The following is an 8,610-nucleotide window of genomic DNA, read 5'->3' as shown; positions in this document are numbered from 1 at the left end:
CAGCCCCACGCACCACATCATCACACTCAACGCAGCACCAGTCCACGTCTCCTCTGTCAACACTGATGGAAAGAGAATATCATCATCATCATCATCATCATCATCATCAGTCCCACGCCCACGCACCACACACAACACACTCCACAGACTTCACCAACACACTCAGCACAGCACCAGCCTACATCTTTCTCAGTGTTGACAAAGAGAAGGTACAACGTAAATAGTTTCCATATTCCAACAGAGCGACGGATTATGGCACAATGGATGATAAATTTTGGTGGAATACACTCTATATCGAAAAATTCTTGAGAGTCTTTTTCATCACATTCATATTCACATAGAAAATTATCATCAGTCTATCATAAAAGATGCATTAAATTTGTATAGGCTACCTCACAGTTATAAATGTCGGTCTTCGAGAAACAATAGAGTTGCATTGGTAACTTCTAAATGCATCCGATCCTGAAATGAAAATCAGATCTGTGTTGAGTGTACCGTACAGTGAGAGAAATAAGTGTACCCTCAGGATTAGGTTAATGTAAAAGGAATCTGTACAAATCACGCTATCAAGTGACGCTGTAAAGCCTATATGAAAGCAATGGACCTTGTGACATCACTTTCTAGCGCGATAGTATCAAACTTGTTGCCGAAAGTACCTGAGAATGGTCGGATGAGAGCGAAGTGCCTGGGTAGGAAGGACGGCTTGAGTGACGCGATAATGATCTCATCTGCGGGGTAGGAACCGATGTAGTCCATGATCTTGAGGCGCAGAGGAGACGTGGCAATGATGGGGCAGAAGTCGGCCCACTCACTGGCCAGGTCCCCCACTAGGCCATTGAAGTTACCGTCCGACAGCTGCAAACCCCAGTGCCTCTCCCTCTGCTCCCATACCTCGTACCTGGTGGATTTATTTCTGTTCCTAAACCTTGTACCTGGAGGATTTATTTCTGTTCCCACGCCTTGTACCTGGTGGATTTATTTCTGCTCCTAAACCTTGTACCTGGTGGATTTATTTCTGCATCTAAACCTTATACCTGGTGGATTTATTTCTTTTCCCACGCCTTGTACCTGGTGGATTTATTTCTGCACCTAAACCTTGTACAGTACCTGGTGGATTTATTTCTGCTCCCACACCTTGTACCTGGTGGATTTATTTCTGCTCCCACACCTTGTACCTGGTGGATTTATTTCTGCTCCCACACCTTGTACCTGGTGGATTTATTTCTGCTCCCACACCTTGTACCTGGTGGATTTATTTCTGCTCCCACACCTTGTACCTGGTGGATTTATTTCTGCTCCCACACCTTGTACCTGGTGGATTTATTTCTGTTCCTAAACCTTGCACTATTTTGGATACAAAAACGAATTAATTTCCTTGTAAACAAGAAGGAGCACTCAGGTAGTACAACACCCGTGCCCATCAACCAGTCTCATGGCCGAATATATTTGCCATGTGACCTTCACCTTTGACTGACTGTTCTCAAATTTAAATCCCGCCATGCTTGCCTGACCCTTAACATTTCCACCAAACTTGAGTTGACCTTGCACAGTGACTTTGTCATTCGATATTTCCTTGTAACCTTGACCTCTGACCTATTACTCTAAATGTAGAATCCTTTTATTCTTGTCTTATCTTCAATCCTTCCACCAAGTTGGGTCTAATTCGGATTTAAACTGTTTAAGTTGACCTACCCTGTGATCTTGACCTTTTATATGTTCTTAAAAACATACTGTAGATGTACTCTTTGGCTGACCAGCAACCCTTCCACCAAATTTGGCTAAAATCGGATAAAAGTTGTTCAAGTTCATTTTGATGATTATGACAGACAGACAAATAAATAAAGACAGACAGACAGACAAATGCACACACACACACACACACACACACACACACACACACACACACACACACACACACGCACACACACACGGACTCCCTCCATGCCCCTCTCACGTGAAGTTTGCTGATGCTGAGAGGACGTCCAGCACCCTGACGCTGAGGGAGTCGCTGAGGGCGGGGGGTGCTGAAGGGGGGTCGCCGCTCCCCCTCTCGAAGGCCAGGTAGGGGAAGAGCTCCATGGCCACCCCCCGCAGCCCCCGCCCCATCAGGTTACTAGGCCGACCTGAAGAGTATTAGGATGTTATTATTTTTTTTTTATGCTAGGAAGAAGGAACCAAAGGCCACGAGCCAGCAATAACTGTTCCTTCCAAGAGAAAAACAAAATACAAGACAGAGCCAGATTCAAGATCCGATCATTTCGAGATGCCTGGACACACTGCGTTTGAAAGACAGGAGATCATAGGAAGCAGGAAATACAGACAGAGGGAGACAGTTCCAGAGTTGACCTGTTGCATAAATGAAGGACTATACTTTGGTCACCGAAAACAGGCGGAATATTACCGTCTCTCCATCTTGAATGTTGAGGTATAGCTAGTCACGAAGAAGTGCCATTGGAAGGATGCAGGGCTCTAGTATAACAAGAGATTAGTGTGCTGCTAGTCACGAAGAAGTGCTATGGGAAGGATTCAGGGCTCTAGTATAACAAGAGATTAGTGTGCTGCTAGTTACGAAGAAGTGCCATTGGAAGGATGCAGGGCTCTAGTATAACAAGAGGTTAGTGTGCTGCTAGTCACGAAGAAGTGCTATGGGAAGGATTCAGGGCTCTAGTATAACAAGAGATTAGTGTGCTGCTAGTCACGAAGAAGTGCTATGGGATGGATTCAGGGCTCTAGTATAACAAGAGATTGGTGTGCTGCTAGTCACGAAGAAGTGCTATGGGAAGGATTCAGGGCTCTAGTATAACAAGAGATTGGTGTGCTGCTAGTCACGAAGAAGTGCTATGGGATGGATTCAGGGCTCTAGTATAACAAGAGATTGGTGTGCTGCTAGTCACGAAGAAGTGCTATGGGAAGGATTCAGGGCTCTAGTATGTAAAATAGCCATGTCTCCACCTTCAGTTTTGATCGATAACAAGAGATTAACGCCAGAATATGGTGCTAGTCACGAAGAAGTGCTATGGAAACAGACAGTATATTCCACCAAGTCAAAGTGAAGGAGCTATGGAATCAGATTGCATATTTAAGTGGAGAGAGGAGGGGGATGGGGAGGCCGAGGATGAGATGGAGGGATGGAGTGGGGAGGTATATGAGAGAGGGGGGCGTGAGCTGGAAGCAGGGCAGTGAAATGGTGGGGGACAGGGCGACATGGAGGCGACTTGCTTGTGGCCACCCCATACGGGATTAAGGCGTCTGGCAATAAATAGAGAGATAGATTGATAGATTCTTGGAAGGAATGGTTCGCGGACGCCTGGCCTTTGGTTCCTTGTTCCTTGCAAAAAAAAAAAAAAAAAACTGTTTCCAGAGTGTTTTATTCAGCTTTGTGGAGACTAATGTAGCAAAGTGGTCAATGGAAGTGTAGCAAAGAGGTCAAAGAAGTCAATGAGGTCAGAGGTCAATGAGGTCAAAGAGGTCAAAGGTCAAAGAGGTCAAGGGGGTCAAAGAGGTCAAAGGGGTCAATGAGGTCAAAGGAGTCAATGAGGTCAAAGGGGTTAAAGAGGTCAAAGAGGTCAAAGGGGTCAAAGAGGTCAAAGGGGTCAAAGAGGTCAATGCAAGTGTAGCAAAGAGGTCAAAGAGGCCAGTGAGGTCAAAGAATGCAATACCCAGGCCCCATCAGCTTCAAAAAGGCTATCCGAAGTGGGAAAAGTGACTTGAAAAACGAGATATACAGTATAGTCAAAGAAACGTCTCTGTATTGGAAAAAAATAGCGTGGTTTTTAGAGAGCTGAGAGTGAGTGAGCTTGAGAGTGCAAATAACCTCGTGTAATGTGAAGCTGTAATTATCTTGGAATAAAGCTAACTCTAAAATCAGCTTAACACTCTTACTCACCTCGTAGGAAGGTTGGGGAGGAGAGGAGGGACGTGGGGAGAGGGTAGGGGAGGGATTGAACCCCCATATCCCCCCCACGGCAGTACATGCACCTCACCCCCACCGCCACCCCCACCACACCCCCACCACCACCCCCACACCACCCTGATGTGCTCTGCTTCAGTCCTGGGAGGGGGGGGGGAATATTAGTACAAAGAAGTACAAAGGAAAGCAAACAGCAACAGACCCTATGTCCTTTCGAGGCTGTTTATTACAGAGTAGACTATGACTACGAGATCTAATTCTACATGCTGAAGGATAAGGATAAGAAAGCAAGAAGGCTTCCCCCGCCTCCAAACCCTCGCGTTTAGACTGGCAGGAAAAAGTGAGAAAAACCACCATGCAGCATGGAAAAACTGACATGGAAATTTCATCGGAAAGACTGAAAAGGAAAAGTTAAATTCTATAATACTTTATCTATAGGCTACCAGTATGAATAACCTGAAAGAGAAAGTAGTAAAGTAATAAAGTAGCAAAGTCATAAAGTAATAAAGTACTAAAGTAAAATGAACTGGCATCTCCTCACCTTAAATTCTTTGTTGTACCTTTAGATAAACACTGTAATATGATGCTAGTCACGAACAAGTGCTATGGAAGGGATATAGAGCCGTCGTATTGTCTTTTTCTGCCAATGAACTACGTGAAATGAGCTGCAAAAACATAAAAATCTGAGCCAAGTTCGAGTGAAAAGAGTGTAGCATTACGAAGTTATGATAATGAAACTCGCCTTTTATTTTCCTGGCAAGTGTGAAGGTTTGTGGTGGTGGTGGTGGTTGTGGTGGAGGGCAGGGTGTGGTGGGGGTGTGGTGGTGGTGGTGGTGGTGGCGTGGGGTGATGTGGATGAAGTGGATGGTGTTGCGGAAGGTGTGGTGGAGGGGGATATCCACTCCCCCACCCACACCCACCACCACAGCGTCCTGTCGCTTCCACAACCCACATCTTTCCAACCATCTGGCGAAGAAGATGTGTTTGGCTGGAGATTAGAATGTCCTGTGATATTTGCTGTGTAGTAGTAGGAGTGGTAGTAGTAGAAGTAGTAGTAGTAGTAGTAGTAGTAGTAGTAGTTGTGGTAGTTGTAGAAGTAGTAGTAGTAGTGGCAATAGTAATAATTTTCCACTTAAATTACGTGGATGTCCAACAACAAACACAACAACAACAACAACTTCTACTACTACTACTACTGTTACCACTATTACTACTACTACTACTACTACCACCACCACCACTACAACTACCACTGCTAGCACTAATAATAATAATAGCAGCAGTAGTAGTGGTAGTAGTAGTAGCAATAGAGGTAATAGTAATAATAGTAGTAGTAGTCGTTGTAATAATAATAATAATAATAATAACAATAATAATAATAATAATAATAATAATAATAATAATAATAATAATGATGATGATGATGATAATAATAATAATAGTAATAATAATAATAATAATAATAATAATAATAATAACGCAAGAACTCCCATCACCTAAGGACGAGGGTAGCGTTGAGGGTAAGGTCAAGGATGAGGCCGTGGCAGGTCACTCTCAGGGACCCCCATAGAGCAGAGACCAGCTCATCCTCCGAGTACAGGTCATCCTTCAAGTGTGACATGTTGGAGGGTTGCAAGAGGACTGATGCTGCCAGTCTGATCGGTGCCTGGTCCCTCACTAGGCTATGGAGAGAGAGAGAGAGAGAGAGAGAGAGAGAGAGAGAGAGAGAGAGAGAGAATATTAGGTTTTAGTTCAGAATCAGATGCAGTGGATTTTCTTCAGCTGAGTGAGCCATAGGAGTGTGGACGTGTTAACTGCCATAATCTTACTCATCCTACGACCAGACGATTTTCTTCAAGGACACACACACACACACACACACACACACACACACACACACACACACACACACGAGAATACAATACCACTCACGCCCAGGAGACAGACGGAGGCATTGAGCGGCGGATAGATAATTGCATCCACTGACCTACCACTTTCAGCATTCCGTAAAAAAAAAATTGCATTAAAGTCCACAAGGCATGCAATCACCACCACTAGGCAGCCGGGAACACCACTGACTCTACGCAGGTGTTGATGTGAGAGAGAGAGTGAGAGAGAGCAGGTTGATGTGTGTGTTTACGATTGAAGCAGCCAACGAGACGCATCAATAGCTGGCAATTGATGTCCCTTTGTTTACCTTCAGTGGCAGTCGTGTGTTGGGTCCTCGATTCACAGCACAATCAAAAATATTCATCTAGATGCTTTATTTCCCTTACCACACCCACCGTCACTACCCACAACACACACGTATATATAAATGAAGAAGCGCATCATATATATTGGCTATTTGATGGACTTATAACTTTTTTGGTCAGCTCATGAAAAATTTTGGAGGATATAAGAAGTGTAGATCTTTCCCAATATCTCTCCTGACAATCTATGCCTCCAAATTTTCAGTGCCAGGAAAAAGTCAAAATATCAGTGGTTTTTCACTTGTTGTCACTGCTCTTTCTCCTGCTGTCACTGCTCTTTCTCCTGCTGTCACTGCTCTTTCTCCTGCTGTCACTGCTCCTTCTCTTGCTGTCACTGCTCTTTCTCCTGCTGTCACTGCTCTTTCTCCTGCTGTCACTGCTCTTTCTCCTGCTGTCACTGCTCTTTCTCTTGCTGTCACTGCTCTTTCTCTTGCTGTCACTGCTCCTTCTCTTGCTGTCACTGCTCTTTCTCCTGCTGTCACTGCTCTTTCTCCTGCTGTCACTGCTCTTTCTCCTGCTGTCACTGCTCTTTCTCTTGTTGCCACTGGTCTTTTTCTTGGTGTCACTGCTCTTTCTCCTGCTGTCACTGCTCTTTCTCCTGCTGTCACTGCTCTTTCTCCTGCTGTCACTGCTCTTTCTCCTGCTGTCACTGCTCTTTCTCTTGTTGCCACTGGTCTTTTTCTTGCTGTCACTGCTCTTTCTCCTGCTGTCACTGCTCTTTCTCCTGCTGTCACTGCTTCTTCTCTTGCTGTCACTGCTCTTTCTCCTGCTGTCACTGCTCTTTCTCCTGCTGTCACTGCTCTTTCTCCTGCTGTCACTGCTCTTTCTCCTGCTGTCACTGCTCTTTCTCTTGTTGCCACTGGTCTTTTTCTTGCTGTCACTGCTGTCTTCATTTAAGCTTTCGATTATTATTTTGCAAGAGAAAATAGGCCTGTTTTAGCTCTCTCTCTCTCTCTCTCTCTCTCTCTCTCTCTCTCACACACACACACACACACACACACACACACACACACACACACATATCGTTCATGTATGGAGCCTACTTCCCTACCTTTCCATTTTTTTATAAACTTAGTCTCTAAGTTGGGAAGGAGGTTTTGTGTGTGTGTGTGTGTGTGTGTGTGTGTGTGTGTGTGTGTGTGTGTGTGTGTGTTTTATTTAATGCCCAAGGAAAACAGATAAAGAGTGCTCTCTGTACTTTGCAATATTCTTAGTTACGTAATGGTAAGGCATAATAATAATAATAATAATAATAATAGCAGTAGTAGTAGTAGTAGTAGTAGTAGTAGTAGTAGTAATAGTAGTAGCAGTAGTAGGAGTAGTAGTAGTAGCAGTAGCAGTAGGAGTAGCAGCAATAATAATAATAATAATAACAAAAAAAGCAAAAATAAATAAATAAATAAATACAAATCTTCCCCAAGCATTGATCACTAATAAATATTTGTTTATCTCTCTCTGCTATTTGCACCAACACTTCCATTTACACGAACAAGAGGAATGTTCCAAGGAGGGTGAACGAAAAGCATTAATATTTCCGGTAAATCCATAACACACGATGCCATGTGTGGGAGATAGTGAGGGGGAAGAGGAGAAGGAGGAAGAGGAGGAGGAGGAGGAAGAAGAGGAGGAGGAGGAAGAGAAGAAGACGATGAGCACTCTTGAGCGGTCCCTTTCCATCTCCCTACGACTTCCAAATTTTTAAAAGCAACTTGTACAGGACACTTGATATAATCGGTTCTTGACTCTGGTTTACCTTATCATTATCATTATTATTATTATTATTATTATTATTACTGAAAGGTATATTTTACATTTTACAGGTTTTCAGATTCCCTCCTTCTTTTTTACACAAAGAGTTGCACGTAAATCTTATCTACACAAACGTAACCTCACTCCCGCCAAATATAAACAAACAGGGAGACGATACCAGCAAAACAAAGGGTGAAAATCAGTAAAAAATCATAAATACTCCTCAAAATATTACTCAGGAATCTTTATCAAATATTTCTCCTGCTATCTTTGAGGCCTTGACCCTCTGAGTGAGTCTTGAATTATAGATGAGGCTGATGAGAGAGAATATTTGGCTGGACTGGTTAAGGTGCCTGGTTAGAGAGAGTGGTCCATTGACTGACGTGTGTTTGGTGCCCTTTGTTTGGAACTGTGGTGGTGGTGGTGGTAGTAATAGTAATAGTAATAGGAGTGGTGGTGGTAGGAATAGTAGTAGTAATAGGAGTGGTGGTAGTAATAGTAGTAATAGGAGTGGTGGTAGGAGTGGTAGTAGTGGTGGTGGTGGTGAAGGTTCTAGTAGTAGTAGTAGTAGTAGTAGTAGTAGTAGTAATGGTAGTGGTGGTGTTGGTAATAATAGTAATAGTAGAAGTAGTAAAGGTTGTAGTAATAGCAATAGTAGTAGTGGTGGTGATGGTGGTGGCAGTACTGTATTATTATTAT

Source organism: Coenobita brevimanus, chromosome 5 (assembly GCF_032717465.1).
Source record: "Coenobita brevimanus isolate Jiangsu-jjx chromosome 5, ASM3271746v2, whole genome shotgun sequence".
Lineage (NCBI taxonomy): Eukaryota > Metazoa > Arthropoda > Malacostraca > Decapoda > Coenobitidae > Coenobita > Coenobita brevimanus.
The sequence above is the reverse complement of the archived record's forward strand: the minus strand, read 5'-3'. Positions refer to the sequence as shown.